General features: G+C 37.3%; 1 protein-coding gene and 1 long non-coding RNA gene across 2 annotated transcripts in view; one reads left to right on the forward strand and one right to left on the reverse strand.

Moving 5' to 3' along the window:
- Positions 1–4329: 4329 nt before the first annotated feature.
- The window catches only part of mafa (MAF bZIP transcription factor a), a 110900-nt gene continuing 94322 nt past the window's right edge, over positions 4330–20907 (reverse strand). Inside the window, exon 3 of the mRNA XM_058750997.1 lies at positions 4330–4773. The gene's annotated coding sequence lies outside the window, so the exon portion shown is untranslated. The remainder of the gene's footprint in view (positions 4774–20907) is intronic.
- Positions 13565–20025, forward strand: LOC131524176 (uncharacterized). Its single transcript, XR_009266937.1, has 3 exons — positions 13565–13953; positions 17067–17220; positions 19568–20025. It is a non-coding gene; the product is annotated as an uncharacterized LOC131524176 (long non-coding RNA).

Here is a 20907-nt window from a genome sequence, read left to right on the forward strand (position 1 = left end):
CCCAGGAAAAAAAGGTTTAATTGTTGTCAAGATGTCTGTGCCCTGTTCACAAAGTTCTACACATCCCTCCCCTACTGAGTGTCTATTTACTATATACTATTTTGTAACTTATTTGTTTCATTTAACACACATTACCATATTTAAATGCATTCAGCAGATTTCCCCCTGAAATAAAGAAATGAAGCACGATTCATCCATGATGTGTGGAGATGTCTACTTGCATAGATGTAGGTTTTGAGGGTGTTGATTAAGAGAGGAGATTCGGAAGGATCTGGCACCACGGAGGAGTTGGTAATACAGAGCGATCTGCATGAGTGAACCCACACCCTAAACTATCTGCATCTGAGCAGCCCATAATCTTTACAGTTCAAACTCAAACTACAACATATAAAGGCTTATCCCACCAAATCCATTTATCAAACAAACAGGGCATGGGAATGTATACGTATACCTGAGACATATACAATTAGAAAGACTTTTCTACACGTCAGATCACATTCCTGCAATCTGAAACTGATCTCTAACAATAATGCAGATTAGCCTGATGATATCTGTTAATCATCTTATTGGTCACAGTTGAATAGAATAAGAGGATAACCCAAGTTTACAATGTCATATTAATCCAAAATGCTAGACAATATTGTACAATATCGTATGGTAAATTAAAATTTCATGAAATAAATCTTGGTTAGCCCCATCAGTGAATCTGGTGAACAATAGAGTATTTGAGGATTAAACAGTCTAGTCTAAATGTGATGGACCATGGGACCATGTGTTATAGAAGCTTCTGGCTAGCCTAGGGTTAAACTGGTCAAGTGGCAAGGGAGCAAATCCTGAGAGCATTATCACAAAATAGTTATTTTCCACCTTGCATTAACAAAATCCAGTCAATAATACGACACAATAGTTAATTCAACTAGATTACATTCCTCTTAATGAGTCGTGAGTGGAGTCACAGTCTACTGTTTTACCTGCTAAAAATCAGCTCTATTTTTATGAATAATCAAAGCCTTAAAGCTAAGTATCTACATTACACAAATATTTAAGTAATGAATACAAAAGGAGTGAGGAATGTGTAGAATTTTTGAATTCTGAGAAAATCTGCTGGACTGTCTTCTTTCTTGGGCACTGGTATAGGTAAAATGGTGAGTTTGTCCTTTGTACTTTCTGCAAGCTCAGAGAGAGGGGAAAAAGCTACTTTTTTATTTTATTTTTTGTATCCCTGAACTGAACTGGTGCAATTTTGGAGACTCTTACAATATCGTTGATGTCTTGCCTGTCATTGGGAAAGCCCTTATTATCTTGACCCCTCTTTTCTACAACAACAGCAACAACAACAAAAACCTTCTCAGGCCCGATTCCCCCACTTGCTCTTGCTTTCCTGGCTGGAGATTAATGAGCTGCTCTGGCCTGACAGCTTGCATGTCTAAAGGAGAGAGGAGTGGCCCGATGCTTGATTAAATGGAGGGGCTGTGCATGTTTGTGTATGAGTGTGCAGTGGAGTGATCTGATCGTGCAGTGATAGAGAACGCATAGAAAATGGGGAGGTAAAACTGTATTTGGACTACACATCTATAATTCCTTCCCTGCCATGAGGATATCCATCATTTTAATCTACTTCAGCTTGGGATATAAGGGTAATATTTCTTGACCTGTGATTACACTAACAGCCTATTGTTTGCACAGTGAACAATACCATTATGTAGTCTGTCTGATTACGTGATGTTTAGCTACAGCGCCACACTATATATATATATATATATATATATATATATATATATATATATATATATACATATACATACATTAGATAGCACTCTGAAACCAATACTAAATATTAGTAATATATATATATTTTTTTTTTCATGTCACGCAAACAAGAAAGTATGTGTTCTTGCAATGATGTGATCTGTCATGTATTGTTGCAATCATCATATGAATATGTATTTTGAATATTTTTTTAATTAAAAATTGGGCAGTATTAAATTCCCATCTGGATCATGTCCGGTATGGTAAGGTACAGGTGTGGATCATAGATGTTTTTGTGTTGTAGAATGGTCAAAGCTGTGAATTAGAACACCTCCAATCTGTTGATTCCCTGCAGCCCAGGGTGGAGATTGAGCATTCGCTCTCAAAGCGAACTAGCTGGCACTAGCAAGTGACTCATTGAGATGTATAAATCCCTTGTGACACCAGAAAAATAGATGGCTTTTGGCAAGCTGCCCCACACCATTTTGTGTGCTACTGGTTAATTGGAATGCCCCACTTCACATTTCCCTATGTGCTGTTAGGAGAGGCTACATGAAATCTAGAATGTAGTTTTTGCCTTTGACCAATTTTTCAGTACTCTTTCAGCTATGCATCAGCATGCAGATAGCTATTGGTAATAGTTTACATTATGTACACAACCAAAACTCTTTGTTTCCAATCTCCTCTATCATTTAAGTAAGCTGTGGTTCCAGCCAAAGCATTATCAGTTCAGTCGAAGTGTAAATTTGTGTGGTGTGTGTAGACTCATGCTAGTAGATTGGCTGGGTTGGTCTTTGAAAGAAATGCAATTCACAAAAAGGAAAGGGAAGGTGTTGGTGATGATGAAGGTCCTCGGAAAGTTGTCTACGTGTTTGCGTGCACTTCATGCGTCTTCAAACACACCACGTCTGCAGAACCAGCCAAGTGTGTCGTTATGCTTGTGTATACTCCAATCTAATCCTTTATAAAATTGGGCTGCGTTGCTTAAACTCAGAAAGGCAAGGATGGCCATCCATTCCCCAGCATTGGCCACTGTCCCAGAGATGAGTGAACTCAGATTGTTTTTGAAGGATTTTCCTCCAGGAGGTCCAAAATCACCCACATCCTGCTAATGCAGGGTAATTGGTCAGTCATAGAGTCATAGAGAGCCACACAAAAGCTCTCAAATTTTTTCACATGCAAAAGGATGAGAGATTTATGAAGACAGGAGGAAAGAAAGAAAGAAAGAAAGAGCACTCCAAAAGGGAAGGTGTCCGTATTGTACTCCTATAATAAATTAAACTGAATCAACACATGCTTACTGCAAACACTCCAAACTCCACTAGATCAGGACCACTTGAATAAATTATATAAATATATATATATATATATATATATATATATATATATATATAATTTCTACAGTTACAAATGCATTCAATAATAATAAATATAATATAAATAATAATAATAAATGTGTCTTGACCTGATGTGTAAGGAAAACAATTGAAAGCAATAGTGTACGTTGAAAATAGATGCTAAAGAGGTATCAAGTGCATTACAAAGTGACACCAAAGTAATCCTGATCAAGTGTATGTGATGAGTTGGGAGCAAAAATGCGTTGCCTGAAACAATTGACCTTGTTTAAAGTTTGTGTTATATAAGTAACCCAATGTTTGAAGTGAATAAAATATGAAATCTGCATCTCTTTTCTTCTCTCTTTTTTTTTTTATTTATTAATTTTTTTTTTATTTGCCTCTGTCACACCCCTAAAGGGCTAGTTCAGCCCCCAGAACAACCTGAAGGTGAGTAAATGACAGCATAATATTTGGGTAACTTAACAAATTAATTTTATTCCTTGCACATATGTGCCATATATCTAGTCACTTATTTCCAAACTTCCTGTAATTTGTACAGTTTATGTAGGAATTTGATGTAGGTAGGATATCTATATTTTAGTATTCACGAGTTTGCCTGCCCATTTAGACCTGCTAGAAAATGGTACTGAATGGTACTGAGAACTGAAGGAAATAGAGGAAGAGAAGGGGAGGCAGAGGGATGCCAGAAGAATCGTCGCTGGGACGGCACAATGCCTGCTACTTATATACACTGATGATGGACAGGATTGAACGTTTAGGCTCCTCCCAAAGCTACGTTTGGAACTTCATATAGTGATCATCAGGCATGTACATGAAGCCAATATTTACTCTCAAAAATAAAACTACTTTGCTTGACTAAGAATCAGTAAATTTTCAGTGCAAAGTTTTGCTCCAATTTTCTGTATCCCTATAGATTTAAATTAATCTATAGGGATACGGATTTAATTAAACTATCAGATATCTAAATAACATGATTGGGATTGATAAGAAAATATAAAAAATAAATAATAATAATTATATATATATATATATATATATATATATATATATATATATAATATATTATTGTTGTTTATATAATTTTATTTTATTATTATTTTTTTTTTTAATTCTTCGAAACATATATTTAGTTATTTATTTTTTAACTAACTAAAATACTGGAATTATGGAACTAAAAAATAATATAAAGCCTATATCTGCTTGCGATAATTACATTATTGGGAGAAAGTCATCTAAAGATGCTGAGTGTGGCCTCAGTGAAGCAATGTCTGCTGATCACTAATCACAACATGAATTGATGTTTTTTGTTTGTTTGTTCTTTCTTTCTTTCTTTCTTTCTTTCTTTCTTTTCACCTGAAAAGAAAAGAGTGTTTCCAACAGCAGAATAATCCTTTGCACAAGGTTGGCCATTTTTAGATTTAAGGTTTGCATTCACATTTCCATTTTTCTTCCATTTAATTTGTTTATTTGTAGAAAAAAAGAAGCTGCAGGTGCAGTCAAAGAAAAGGGATCTTATCAAAGGACTCGGCTCCTTAAGAACAGTGCCAGGAGAAGAGGGGAAATGATGGATTCGATTCTCGTTGCATCGTCTTCAGAGAGTTTGAGGTCTTGTGCTTTGTGGAAGGCCTTGTGCTGAGAGTCATCTTGTCAACTGCCACCATGATATCTGCAGCAAGAGAAAGTAAGGAGAGTAAAAAGAAGGAAGAAGAGAGGAAGAGACATAGATGAGTAATTGTTTGTGTGTGGGACACATTAGACACTCTATGACGTGAGATTGCCAGTGATGTAAAATGAGTCATGGCTGTTTAGGTTTTCATTTGTTCAGAAGAAACCAAAAAGTAGGGTGACCACCCTGTGAGTGTGAGTGGGCCATCATCCACACCAAGATTAGGAGCGACAGCGGTCACTGCTTGAGGTAACACCATTTTCAGATTCAATTAAATCCACACCACTGGAGAACACTCATCAGCATTGTGATTAATGGCCACTACCTAAAATCCTTCACAAACACCTCTCAAACAATCACCGTTGAGCTTAACCACTGTGAATGTCAAAAGCAATCTACACATGCATTTTAATATTATTTTCAACATTATGTCCTACAAAACATCTTTGCATCCATCCATCTAATGTGGTACAATATTTTCTGGCATTTCTATTCTAATTTGAAGAGTTTTAACTTGTATTTCTCCATTAGTAATGGTCCAAAAATCAAATGAACTTATCACTGCAGGATGTAACTTTAGCATCAGTTTTAGTTGGTTGGCAGATATTTCTTTCTGATATTGAATCATGTTCAAAATAATTCATATTGATGGAAAGGATCCGAAAATAACACTAAAAATAAAACACAGTGCCATTGGTGTCACTTAGAGACATCAGGTAAACAAAGAAGATGATCAAGAAATGTTTATAGTGTGTTTGGTCCATTTTCAATTTACCCTCCATTGGCAGATTCAGACCCTTAATTGAATTAAATGTATACGATTAGTCTAGTTTATCTTACCATTGAGCAATTTAAATAAATCAATCAATACATACATACATACATACATAAAATGTGTATTGAACAGAGTGCTAGTTTTGAAGCATAATTGCCACTAGTCGTTCAGAACAGTATTACAGACTAAAGACTGTATGCTTTGAATTCAGTCATATTGCATCCAAAAGGCATGTCTGGGAATGATGAAGGCTACAGCTGGATGATTCATGCTTCCCCACACTTTCCTGCATGTGGGTGGGCCATTAAGCAAAAACTCTTATTTTTACTTGGCATGTACAGTAACTGCTACTTTAAGAAAACAAGCTTTTCTTAAACAAAAAAGTCCCATACGAATCAATCAAGCAAGCAAGAGGGTTTGAATGCATGCAACACACACCGGTTTGTTAATCTCTTGTCTAGTTTGAACAGCCCCACAGTATAATAATCACCATCTGCTATACACACAGGGGTGCACATAAGTTTTTTCAGGCTGGTTCTCAAAAGAGCACCTGAATATTTGGTTGGTCATCACACTGCACATAGTGTAAATCCATGCTGGGTTTAGCGTTGTCGATTGAAGAGCACCAGTGAATGAAATGCCACAGTTTTGTATTGTGCTTTGAAAACAGTAGCGGACAGCTTAGATATATGCTTTAATTTAAAATAGAAATCTTATTGTCACACTCTGGCTTTTTTGAGCCTCCGGGCTCTCAGGGCTGCAAACAGGAGTAGAAACCCTCCCTGGGCCGAACCTGGGAATGGAAGCCCTCTCTGTGTTGGACTCGGGTACACGAGCCTTCTCGGGGCTGGACTCGGGATGGGAGCCCTCTCTGGGCAAAACTCAGGGACAGGAGCCCTCTCTTGGCTAAACTCAGGAACAGAATCTCTCTCTGGGCTGATCTTGGGAATGGAAGCCCTCTCTGGACCGAAATTGGGAACAGAAGCCCTCTCTGGGCTGATCTTGGGAACGGAAGCCCTCTCTGGACCGAAATTGGGAACAGAAACTCTCTCTGGGCCACCCTCGGGAACAGAAGCCCTCTCCGGTCCGGACTTGGGAACAGAAGCCCCCTCTGGGCTGGACTCAGGGACAGAAGCCCTCTCCGGGCTTAGCTCGGGAACTGAGTCTCTTTCTGGGCTGGACAGGAGTGATAGAGGGCTCCGATGAAGGAGGGAGGAGAGGGGGCATCCAAAACCTCTCCTACTAAGTCCAGCAGTCCCAGATCCACATTAAGCTCACCCTAGGCCATGGTGCCGGGGGGCGGAGCTCCCCTCCACCCTCTTGCTGTCCATGGCATTTTTTCTCGTGGCAGGCGTTGTAGCCGGCTCTCGCACCTGGTCTGACATCATAAACAACTCTGGCTCCATGGCGATCCTCGGCTCTGCAGCTCCATGCGGCGTTGGCTTGTCGGTCATAGTGGTCTTGGGCTCACCATCAACGGTGGGCTCGGGCTTTGGCTCCATGCAGCGAGGTGATGGTGGGCTGGGACAATCATCCTCGGGACAGATCTTCGGCCATCTTCGGACGACGGCGCTCTGCACACGGTGTTCAGGCTAGCATCATAAAATGCACAGAGCACGTCTTCCAGGTAGCTGGTGAAATGAGCTAACTCCGGGAACAGTCTTGTATGGCCCTCGAGAGATATTTCCCCCTGCTCCAGCAGGAGGAGGAGGAAATCAGGATGGGATAGGTGGTCGAAGGGATCCATGGAGAAAAAAAAAATGGAAAAAAAAACACTGAGCCAAACACAGAAACAAAACGGAGGGGAAACACGCAACTTTACTTTTTTGTAGGTCGGGTCTTCTGTCACACTCTGTATCGGAAGGAACAACGGAGACATGGATCAAGGAACAGTCTTTAATATAATCCAAACACAGGGTAAATCCACACAAGGAATGGCTGGTGACACACGAACATGACGTTTGAGACCCGACAAACATAGACTGCACAGACTAGGGCTTAATGCTGCCTTCACATGCTATCGGAATTATTGTAAATACGAGTTTCCTAATCGGAAATTGGACGTGAACGGCCTCTCAAGTCGTATTTTCTACTGGGAAATTCGGAAATAATTTTGATACCAGAGTTTCCGAGTTGGGCGGGTCATAAACTTTAAACATGGTGGAGGGGACAACCATTGCTGCTGTCAGTGCTGTTCTCACAACAACTACATCCCTTTGTCTTGTCGCTAAATTAGTTTATTTATAGGCTAGATATGAACGATCATTCAAAGCATATTGTATGTTTTATAAGCAGTGAAGTAAGCATGTATTTGACCGAAATTACAGAATTGTGAGCAAACTGCATGTATAGCGAGGTGAATGTTTATATGATTGATGATCAAAACTCTGGCCATTTGATAATACCTAGAATATCAAAGTCAATTGTGGGCGGGAGATCGTTTTCCTATTTAGTGCCCAAACTCTGGAACAATCTACCTAACACTGTTCGGGAAGCTGACACACTCTGTCAGTTTAAATCTAGATTAAAGACCCATCTCTTTAACCTGGTTTACACATAATACACTATCACATTTCTATAATTCAAATCCGTTAAAAAGGATTGTTAGGCTGCATTAATTAAGTCAACCGGAACCGGGAACACTTCCCAAAACAGACGAGGACAACTAGATGAGCCCCAGAGACTGATCCCCAGTGAAGACCCTGTCTCCTAGACGGCCATCCGGACAAGACCACAGGAACCAGATCAGTCCTTTGCACAATCTGACTCTGCTTTAGCCTAGATTTAAACTGCTGATTTTGTCTGGCCAGGGGAGAATGACACTATTTTGACAAACTATTTCCCCGTCTAAATACCGTAAAGCTGATATAAAGCCACCCAGCCAACCAAACTGAACACAATCAAACAAGGGAGAAACTGGGTCACGGGGAGCGCACACAACACACACAAACAGTCCAGAGGTGTGACACTTATATAGTATTACAGTTTGTTGATCTAAAATGTGACCCTGGACCACAAAACCAGTCTTAAGGGTCAATTTTACTTACATGTATTTCGGGAGAAATTGATGAATTCACATGCTGTAAATCCGACTGACAGGACTCTCTGAACTGCAGCGCAAACAAACATGGCGGCGCTCATCTCACGTTACAGATTACGATCAAGTTTAAACAACGAAACACACTCATTTACACATATTTGTGAATCGGAATATCAGATTGTCCATGAGCAAGTAAGCAAGTTTGTGAATATATTAAATAAAAAAGGAAATACGAAATAAAAGCGATCCATCTGTCATACAGTGTTATTGTCGCTGCGGTGAGTCACGTGAGAATCATGACGTGTCGCCATGGAAACAGTAAGGGCAAACGTTCTAAAATAACGGTCGCCTTAAAAAAAAAACTCACTCTGGGGGGACCACTAGAATATTTTAAACTCACCACTGAAAGAGTTAAAGTTGTCCAGATGAAGTTCTTAGCAATGCATATTACTAACCAAAAAGTTTTTACATATTTACAGTAGGAAATTTACAAAATATCTTCATGGAACATGATCTTTACTTAATGTCCTAATGATTTTTGGCATAAAAAAAATATAATAAAAAAAATCTATCATTTTGTCCCATCCAGTGTATTTTTGGCTATTGCTACAAATATACCCCAGCGACTTAAGACTGGTTTTGTGGTCCAGGGTCACAAATGGCAAATGAGCGGTTTGCACTTATTTACACAGCGCATTTTTAATTTTAGTTGTGCATGCCCATCTGCATACCACTTACATGCACCATGCATCTAATACATCAGCATCCGCTGAGAGCTGTGTGCTGCTGCTGCCTGTCTCTCATTCTGAATGTGGGTGTGTATGCAAAGCAACAAGCTAACATCAAAATGTTTATTATAGTAATGTTGGTGTTGTTTGTGGTTGTAACGAGGTGACTAAGAGAGGCGTGCAGATCCATTTGCAGAGCTTTACTATTAAACATGGTCAAAACAAGCAAGGGCTGGACAATGGCAAACAGGTATTTAGAGGGCAAGACAGAAGAGTAATCCGATAAACAGGCGTGGGTCGATTGATGGCGAACATAATCCAACGGAGGAGGAAAGCAAATAATCCACAGACAGATAATAATCCAGACGAGGTACAGACAGAGTCCAAACGACAAGACGAGAAAGAAATCCAAAACAGGCAGGTGATCAGGAAACAGACAATCATGCAAAACTAGACGTGACTAAACTGGACCAGAGCAAGGAACTAGGAAAGAACTCAGACTAGACAAAACTCAGACAGGAGGCTGTCTCCGTAAAATAGTAATGTTACGTTCAACATGGAAGCTCCGAAGCTTGTATAAAAAAACCCAACACATTTCACATTGAAGCGCTGTATTGGAGCCAAAAGCACGTGATCTATGACATCTGAAGCTTTGTTCGCCTGAAAACCAATTCAGTATCTGGTTCAAACGAAGCAAACCTCAGCGCCATTTCCTTTACATTATATTACATTATAATGCGCATTGTTTTCTTTTTATCGTAATTTATAAGGTCAATGAACTTTGCCCATGAAATAACAGTCTAAGGACTGAGGCAGATTTAACATAGACAGATCACAGATTTAGTTCATGAGTTTATGTTTGATTTATTTGAATTATTTTAGTGGTAGTACACGGACACAAATGAATGACTTTGACAATGGCTATTATTTTTATACAATAAATTAAAACAAGGAATCAGTTGTAGAACCAGATGTGAAACGAGCGGCTGTAATGGAACACATCACTTTGGAAGGTGTTATTCATTTTTATGACCACAAGATGGCCACAGCATGAACCGTTTTGAAAAGCTTTGAGTAATTAACCTTTTTCTGATACAACTGGTTTAAAAGCTTCATTGGTTGAGAACGCTTCACTTTGCCATCACTACCGTAAAGTGCTATCACTAGAAGAGCGATAAATGCAGACAATACTCGGCGATTTGAGAAGGATCTGAGTGGGTGTTATATAGTGTGTGTAATTGGCTACAGGTGAGCATTTGATTAGTGAAATGGCACATGGGAAATGTAGTCCAAGGTAACGTGAAACAGTCTGTGTAGTGTGAGAGTCAATATAATAGAAAGGCGACCTCTGGTGGCAATCGGACAGAAGGCCACGGACCGGATTCTTGACAGTGTGTCTTAAGACCCAATAAAATGGCAATAATGTGGAGTGTCTGCAAATCTGCAAAACAAACCTTGAAATAAGTGACCAAAGTGTCAAATAACCAAATGTCATGGCAACTTTCTTTGGCTCACTGTGAGTTCAAGTATTTATACAGAATCTTTTATTTCACATATGGTGACAACTGACGTATGTTCCATAGGAACATGTCAGGATTGTCAGGATGTTGCAAAAGAGTTCAGAATGGTTTCCCGCCTCACTATGGTTGCTAATTCCCAGTTAAAAAGACCCCATAACCATGTATCTAGAAATTATATTCTAGTCTCTAAATATGACTCAGGTCAATCTTTCAATGTACCTACCTATTGATTGATTGACTGATTGATTGATTCACCTGCAAAAAAAAAAAAAAAAATCTTTCTTATCGCTTAGAAAAATAATAGCACACCTCTCCTCAATAAGCCAAATGATTTGACAACTTATTGTTGCTCACGTTTCATTTAGTATTTTTTTTGAACATATGCCATAAAACTATGCCTTAGCAAACAATTTATTAAAGAACGAGTGAGTGAGAGTTATTTATTTATTCATGTATTGCTATTTGCATGCATCCGTTCACAACTATTTCTCTCAGCTTTATTTTCCACCTTTGATTGATTGATTGATTGATCGATTGATTAGTTTTCCCACAAAGCACTTGGGGATTTTATGTGGTTTTCGTATTTTTTATTTATTTTTTAAATTTTTTTCTTAGACATCAGCACAATTTAACCACCTACATTTGACAGCCTTTGCATAGGAGCCTGTTTATGGTGCCTAAAAATGCAATTAAGCCATTCATTAGGATTTGAGACAAAGCATGGACCATTATTTTGTTCAGTGAAAGTAGACAATGAGTTTCAAATGCACTTAAGAACCACAGGAGGTTATGTCTGTCCTTCTCTAACAGATGCACTATTATATCTGAGTGTCAAAGGTAACCAATAGTACTAATCACCCATGTTATCCACAGGGATCTGGTTAAATGTTTCTCTTCAAAGTTAGAAACGAGCTGAGGTTAGGGAACTTCTTTTAGCCCTAATGCTTTTATGACCATACATATCTCAGAGCAGCCCCAGATCTGAAATTGAATATGAGACATTCAGGATAGTTTCCATGTCCAGAATGTATTCATCTACAGAGGTATCTATGTAACACTGAACTCAGTTAGAGTCCTCTGTGACTACAAATTCAAGCTTTTCAATGTGACCCATGGACAGGATATTACCATTAAAGTGGGAATTTTGTTTTTATCACTAGCAATGAAGAGTGCAGTGTAATGGAGGAGATGGCTCTCTGAGAAGCTTCTAACCCAGGTGCTAGCATCTGAGCTTGCTGTCTCATCAATAATTGACAGCATAAAACCAATCAGAACAATTTGCTCCCCACAAAGCGAAGTGCTAGAGCAGGCTGGAGGTGCTTAATCATTAATGAGGCAATTAGCTGAAACTGTTACACCTGGCCTGAGTCGTTTGTGGAGTGGCCGCTTGTCTGACGCTACACCAGAGAACTCTGGGATATCAACTGACAGGAGTCCTAGCGGGGTCATCTATTGACAAGAAGAGTGGCGCCTAATACCTCTACAAAACATTTCCCTTAACTCACTTGTATGATTTTTACTAGATTTGGGAAGAGAGACAGTTTTTCAGAGATGATGATGCAGCTTGGTAGTGCCTTAAAATGAATCCAGTGGAGGCACCATTTTTGTGGACAGACAAAGCATTGATCTAAGACTGATGTAACTGCACTCAAACGTGTATAAAAATAAATAAATAAATAAATAAAAAAAACCTTTTGAAGCCTGAAGCTTCAAGGTTTCAGATGGAGATGCAAGTTCTAAGAGGTCCTCTTGGAGAGATTCATTGATTGTCTATTTTGAAAGATTTGATGGGTAATCAATTCTGCTGCTTTATGCCGGGGGCATAATAGGTTGCCCAATCCTGTTCCTGGAGATTGACCTCCCTGCAATGTTCAGCACCAATTCTGATCAAACACAATGGAACCAGCTAATTAAGATGGTTCCATTGTGCTGTGTGATAAAACTGCACATTTTAGAGTGGCCTTTTATTGTGGCCAGCCTAAGGCACACCTGTGCAATAATCATGCTGTCTAATCAGCATCTTGATATGCCACACCTGTGAAGTGGATGGATTATCTCAGCAAATGAGAAGTGCTCACTAACACAGATTTAGACAGTTTTGTGAACAATATTTGAGAGAAATAGGCCTTTTGTGTACATAGAAAAAGTCTTAGATCTTTGAGTTAAGCTCATGAAAAATGGGGGCAAAAACAAAAGTGTTGCGTTTATAATTTTGTTCAGTGTAGTTTAATTACATTTACATTTAGTCATTTAGCAGACGCTTTTATCCAAAGCGACTTACAAATGAGGACAATGGAAGCAATCAAAATCAAAATCAACAAAAGAGCAATATGCAAGTGCTATAACAATTCTCAATTAGCTTAACGCAGTATACGTAGCATGTTTTTTTTTTTTTTTTAGAAAAATAATAGAGCAAGCTAGTGTTAGAGGCCTTTTTTGCTTTTGTTAATTGTATAATAAATAAAAAGAAAACAAATAGATAAAAAACAAAAATATTAGAAAGGCTAGTTAGTTAGTTAGTTAGTAAGTTATTATTTGTATTTTTATTTTTAAAGAATAGAAGTAGAAAAGAGAGTGCTAGAGTTAGAGGGTCAAATAAAGATGGAAGAGATGTGTTTTTAGCTGATTCTTGAAGATGGCTAAGGACAGATTGAGTTGGACAGATTGAGTTGGGCAGGTCATTCCACCAGGAGGGAACATTTAATTAAAAAGTCTGTGAAAGTGATTTTGTGCCTCTTTGGGATGGCACAATAAAGCAACGTTCATTTGCAGAACACAAGCTTCTAGAGGGTACATAAGTCTGAAATAGGCATGGGACGATAACCGGTTTCAAGGTATATGGCGGTTTGGAAAATTCACGATTTCAAAACCACAAACATTTCCCGTTATACCGTTCCTGCGGTATGCACAGTTTTTTTACGTGTCGTCAAAGATGGAAAGTGCAGGACTCCCTCAGTTGTGAGCAGTGAAGAGTGTTAGGAGTCACATGACCCCTCCCCCTCCGGATAGCGGTCAGTGAGAGTAACCTGTGTGTAGGATGATGGCCGAAGGAGGTGAATCCCTGGAACTTTTTCCCCCGTCGAAAAAGGCGAAGTCTGCCATATGGGAATTTCTCGGGTAACGTAGACCAATCATGTTCCGTACACAACGATGTTCCGTACAGATGACATTTTGGCGCCGATCGCTAAACAAATGCTTCCAGGTCGTACACAAACGATATATCTGTGTCGTTTTCATTTCTCCCTCTTTCACCCTCAATCAAGACAGAGACCCATTCGCCGGTTGTTTCAGTGTTGAGATAAATACTATTTATGCCCCTAACATACCTAATTAACTAGCTAACGTCAACTAGTTTCCTACCTCACGTTACTTCACAGAGCGGGGAATAGCAGACTAAAGTACTACGTTTCTGCGATTTAGTACAATCAATTTAGCTGGTATCACATCTATAATTTTAAGCCTCCTGCCATTGTTTATACCTGTTCAAAATCACGTCATTTAAAAAAAAGAAACAAACTGCTGGCTCAGGTGTCTTTGCCACTGTTTGAGTATTATACGGAGAGAGACCGTGTGTGTGTGTGTGAGAGAGAGAGACACACTCGCGCACTCTCCTTATGTGTATGTGCACACATCTTTGTACCTCACCGCTCATGACTTCGACTGAAAGATGAATGTGTAGAAAGTGAGCATATCTCCAAAAACCTTGTTGAGCTGCAGGTTTGATGACTGCATTTTTTATTTTTTACAGAAATTGTTTTGATTTATGTTTTTGATTATTGAGCTGTAGCTTTAGGTTAAGTGACTGCATTTTTATTTTTTTTTATCATTTAGAAGGACTTTATTTATGTTCTGATTATTGTTGAGCTGCAGGTTTAGGCTCACTTAAGTGACTGAACATAATTGAATTAACAAGAATTCAATTATTTATATTAATTATTTAGCCTGACATGTTTACCATTCCAAAATGTTCTATATGTTTCTTAAAAATAAAATGTATTGTGTTCAGTGGAAAAAACATTGTTGTTTTTTACCCAGTCATTTAAAAATAACATATGTTAGAGCTGTAATTGCAATACCGTGATACAGTGAAACCGTGATATGTTTATCTAAGGTTATCATACCGTCAGAATCTCATACCGGCCCATGCCTAGTCTGAAATAATGAATTTAGTTAAGGGGTGCAGAGCCAGTGGTGGTTTTGTAGGCAAACATTGATGCTTTGAATTTTATGCGAGCAGCTATTGGTAGCCAGTGAAAATTGATAAACAGAGGTGTGACGTGCATTATTTTTGGCTCATTAAAAATGAATCTTGCTGCCACGTTCTGTATTAATTTGAAAGGTTTGATAGAACTGGCTGGAAGACCTGCAAAGAGAGCATTGCAATAGACCAGCCTGGACAGAACAAGGGCCTGAACAAGGATTTGAAGCATGTTCCAAAAGAAAGGGCCTGATCTTCTTGATGTTAAATTAAATTTTAATTACAACTATGTGATATTTATCACATACTGTATATGAGTAGCATGTTAGTCCCTCTTTTCACTGGGATTGTTTCAAATTTAAAAAATATTTGTATATTTGCCATTTAGATGAGCAAGAACATCTTAATTTTGGAGAGTGGACACGTCAATTAATAAAAATAAATAAATAAGTAACAGGGATGACATGACTCACATTCTTCAGCACACTGCACATATTTGTTTACATAATACTTTAAAGTTTTGCCATTTCAGATTACATTATATTTTTTTGCACTTGTTTTGCATAGTTGTATGACAATAGTAAAGTCAGTTCATTGCTGATTTAGCACATTACATTTCTAAGAGATCTAATGTTTAAAGATTATTGTAATTAGATAATGCATTCCATCTGTTTGTCTGTGTTCCCTTACAGAACTTAAAATACACTGATCTGGTTCAATTATTAGGCAAGGATAAGATCATCAGATCTTGATGCTGAAATTTGGTTTGATTTTGTTCAACACTGCAAGACTGGGACGAGGGTCTGCACCTTGCTGCTCTTGTTTGTAATTGAATTTACATGGATGCATTATTGACAATGAGTTATTTATTAGACTGATCATCCTATCGCGGTCATTAACAACAATAGTAATAGTAACAATACCAACAATACTAACTAAAAATGTAACTGATGCTCATATGCCACCCACACTGAATGATATAGGTATTATCTCAATAATACACCCAGGGTGACCTTTAAACATGTTTGCATTTTACACAGACAATCTTAAAAACAGGGTGACACCTAATCTATGTCATCCCTGTTACCCACATGACTAAACCTGTTACTCTGTCAAATATGTTACTGTCAGCCGTTACTTTTCAATTTTGCTAATTTGCTAATTGCTAGCTAATACTCAAGTTCACAAAAGCAATTGTTGTACACTTTGAAAGGATGTTACTTGTAGATATTGATTTTATTAAATGTAATAAATGATTGTTTAAATTTACATTTTTAAATATGGTAACAGTTTTGGCACTGCATGATGCCCCCCCCCCCCTTCCCCCCTCAGTCAAGCCTCATAAATCATCAAAACTAGAACATTATAGAGGAGTGAGAGACACATGCTTGTGTTTTAAGTATTGGAATCAGTTGAGAGATGATGTAACCTCCTAGTAGTGATGTCACTTGAATGTACCATTATTTTACAAAGGTTTTTTTTTTTTTTTTTGATTAGGGTAACAGGGCTGACATGAAATCAGGGGACACCAATAAAATTCTGTATATTTTATAGAAGAAAAAAAAAAATGATAATGCAAATGAGAATGCGCAAATGTTATTTTTATATAATTTTGCCTTCATTTTGCAAATTCGAAGTCCTGCTGAAAAAGAAAAATCATAGTGAGGGACAGGCCAAAAACCTTATCCTTATCAGCATAAATGCTATTTAAATTACTTAAAATAATATTTAATTTATTATTATTTTTTTTTAATGTAATATTGATGAAAGAATACTTATGTTTTTAAATCACATTTTAACAACATTTGTTGTTATTAATTCTGTGTTTGATAATTTTTTAGGGACACAAAAGGCACTGATTTCGTGGAATGACCCACGTACTGTACATAAATGTGTAAATCTAATTAAAAATGCCTCTCTACTAGCCAAATAGTCATGTTGTATGTCATGTCTATCATTTTATGAAAAAAAAAAAAAAGTATATTAAAAATGTTTTTTTTTTTTTTTTTTGTTATTTCTTCCACTTGTCCAGACAGTACCGTTTCTAGGCATAGGCGAGCTAGGAGGTCGCCTAGGGCGCTACCAGCTGGAGGGGGCGCCAATGAGCGCATGTACTGGTACTACATTGTTGCATGCCTGCTCATCAACGCTATTAGATCAATGGGCTCTGTCAGTGCTTTGGCAAGGTAACGTTTTTTTTTTTTTTTGCCATGCAATAAAGCTAAGTTCAAAGGCCAATTTAAAATATTGGTACAGTAAATAAAGTGCACAAAATCAGTATTTTGTTTAGGCAGTATTTGTGGCAGTTGATAAATCGTGTTGCGAGATTTGTCCAAAAGGTGTGTGTTTTTGCGCCAATGCATTGTTAAAGGATCAGCGTGTCATGTAATATTCCCATATAAACATTAACAGCCAATTAAAAAATATTGGTACAGTAAAATTCGCTAAATCACGAGATCAATACATCCTTTATTAAACTGCTTTGTCGAGTTTAATACATCCTTATGAAGGTGTCGAAATGCTGATCAATTCATTCACTTCTAACACAGCACTTAATGGGAGAAGAAGCGACATACACATAGAGGGCACAGCATCACGTTATTTAAAGGGGAAGTTCATGCGTTAATGAGTAGCAAAGGATTAAATAGCTGCATTGATTACTTTTATGTCACTGATCAGGCTTTTATATGTAGTTTGGGGCAACAAAGGGTTTTATAGGTTTGACTGAAATAATAATGCAATAACTGACACTTTAAATCAATGTTTCAAGCAACAACAACAAAACAATTGAACAAAAAACAGATAAAGACAAAAAGTAGCCATTGATGGTATCTAAACATGTATCAAAATCCAAATGTAATGCAATTAATTTATGTGTGATTTATGTGTAAATTATGTGCAATGTCTTAGCTACTAGGGATTGTTACATAGGGCTATGCAGGCATCTAGTGTCAACACAATGATATTATAGATAATAAATTGTGCAAAATGTTTATCTTAAGTCAATTTACAAATAATGCATTCAGATTTGTGGAACTCAATCTGCACAAATTAGTACCGTTACTATGACAACCAATTTGAATGTAACAAGAAACTGGTGTCTGAAAAGAATATATATATATATATATATATATATATATATATATTATAGGGGCAATAGGGATTTCGGCCTAGGGCGTCAAATTGGCTAGAAATGGCCCTGTGTCCAGATGTGATATTTGCAGTTGTGATGACATTGTGGACAGGTACAAAGTGTTTAATGAGGTTTATAACACTCTGTGGAGTGGATAGAATATACCTATTTGCTCTGTGGAAATGTGGCACCCCACTGTAGTCGGTGCTAAAATTAGTACCTATGTGAATTTAAAAAAAACTAAACAAAACAATATTTATTAAGTTTAACAGCAAAATCAATGAAAATGTGGGCTTTGAAAACACATCAATATACAAGAGTAAGTGGGGGAAAGTGTGAAATGTAAAAAAAAAAATGTTTTATAATCCTATAGTATCTATGTGCTTAAATGTTATTAGTCAGACTGTACTGCTAGTGTAAATTTTATGAGAACTGTCTTTGGGTCATGGTATGCACAATTATTATAGACTATTTCAAGGGCCCTCTGGCACACTGGGGCTGTGTGGCCACCTAGAGTATATTATGTATACAGTATGTATACAGTACAGCCCTGCAACTGCAGGCATCCTTAAGTTCTGGTCCAGATTGTTTTTATTGGTGTATTTGTGCACATTTTTGAATGTATGTACAAACATATAAGCACATTTTAAAATTAAATTCCAAAATGTTTTAGGAAAAAAAGTCATTGGTCACTGTTGAAAGGGGTAGTCCCTGCATCACCATGAACGGATGCACCACACCTCCAATGCAAATAGATAGTTTCGAACACACGCCCGGAAAAAGAAAAAAAAAAAATTAACTGAAGTTTAAAAAAAAAAAACATGTATAAAGTATAATGAGTGAAACAAAATATTTTGAATGTGCGACCAGAAGTGTCGCATATTGTCTATATTTTTTTTTTACACATGCCCCAGGTGCTTGTTGCTCACTTCTAGCACCCCTAAACAAATTATCGCTCACGTTATCACAGAGTTGCCACCTTTAGAACAGACAAGTGCTGAAATGATCGCCAAGTTGGAGCTTTGCACCCAAAAGATAGGAACATAAAAGGAAGTAGCTGAATGCTCAATGGAACAGAAGAATTGAGGTGTCTGGAAAATTGCAGATGACCTTCTGTTAGAGTGACACTTTTGCTGCTTTTTCTGGGTATAGTTTTAACTCTGCTCTGCTGGAGACTCAGATGTGTGGGTGAAAAGCACCTCATGCCCTTACAACTTAAGACTTTCTTCTAATGCCTTAGTTTCAGTGAACTTCGACAGAACTTCTCCCATTGTGCATGAAGAAAAAAAATAATGCAGCACCCAATTCACTTTAGCTTTGAAGGAATACATTTTGTGTGTATGTGTGTGTGTGCATTAAAGTACAGTGACCTAAAATGTATTTGAACACTTGTGTTGTAGCTGTATTGCTGTATGGAGACAACATGGCAAGTTTCAAGAAAAGCTGTTTGGGAAAGGAGGAACCTTGCACATATATTCTTCCTGCTTTTGTGGTATTTTAAAAGTAAGGCTCTCGAGACGTCTACTTCTGTTCCTTATCCACAAAGCCTGTGACTGTTGCTTTTAGAGACAGATTGCTCAATCAGAACCTGATATTAATAGAATTCTCCATATTCTCCAAGTGCTGGTTTGCCTTTGCAATCCGTCCATACAATGACTAAGTATACTATTTTGTTGAACATTATTGTATTATGTAGTCCTTCATTTGTGAAAATAAATCTACATGACCTCATGAGTTCAAAGGTTTCTTGGTCACAGTTTATATATTTCATAATGAAACTAAGTTCACTTCAATTTTCCATGTTAGATTCTAGTAAATGTGTCAGTGGACACATGAGTCACGTATGATTCAGCTACACTCCGACCGTCTGTATCTGTAAGTGAAATGCAATTCTCATCAAGGAAAAACTCAAATGTCATGTTAATATAGTTACATAACCATATGTATAAATGTGTGAACTACATCGAATTTTAGTAAAAATGTGGCATTGTTACCTTTAGGACTTTTTACTTGAATTGAGGTGAATATATGAAGTATGTATATACTGTATGTATGTATTTATTAGAAATCAGTGATTATGAATATGATATTTTAGAAAATACCTTAATTGTTTATAATTATTTTTTATTATAAAAACATTTTATGATATGTTTATTATCATAGTATGGTTTGCCTTTTTACTCTAGGTAATTGTGGTGTGACATTGTAAGGACATTGTAAAAACCCTGCAAAATAAGAAAACATCTTAATCAGTTTTACAGCACACCTGCTGCAAATGCTCACAACACAACCAAATAAAGTAACAACTTTTACAACTTCCCTTACAAAAATTAACCATATGGTTTTACTATTAAATTTAAAATTAATGAACACATTTTTTACATTAAAATAAACAAACAAACAAATAAATAAATAAATAAAGGTAAATCATGGTACGTAACCACAAATTAACCATGCATTTACTATACTAACCATAGTTTAACCATGGTATTGTACAACTGTGGTTATACAAATCGTAAGCAATATGCCAAAAGTAAGTAAGTAAATAAATAAATAAACTGTTAATTTTCATTTTGTTGGGGTTATTTTGGCATCGTTGGGGTCCTCCCATTGTGGTCTGTGCTACTTGCAGCACATTTCTATATTTGTTTGTGTTGTGAGCATTTGCGGTGCATTTCTGTTTTTGTTGTGTGTTGTGAACATTTGCAGCACATTTCTATATGTGGTTGTGTTGTAAGCA

Source organism: Onychostoma macrolepis, chromosome 18 (genome assembly GCF_012432095.1).
Source record: "Onychostoma macrolepis isolate SWU-2019 chromosome 18, ASM1243209v1, whole genome shotgun sequence".
NCBI lineage: Eukaryota > Metazoa > Chordata > Actinopteri > Cypriniformes > Cyprinidae > Onychostoma > Onychostoma macrolepis.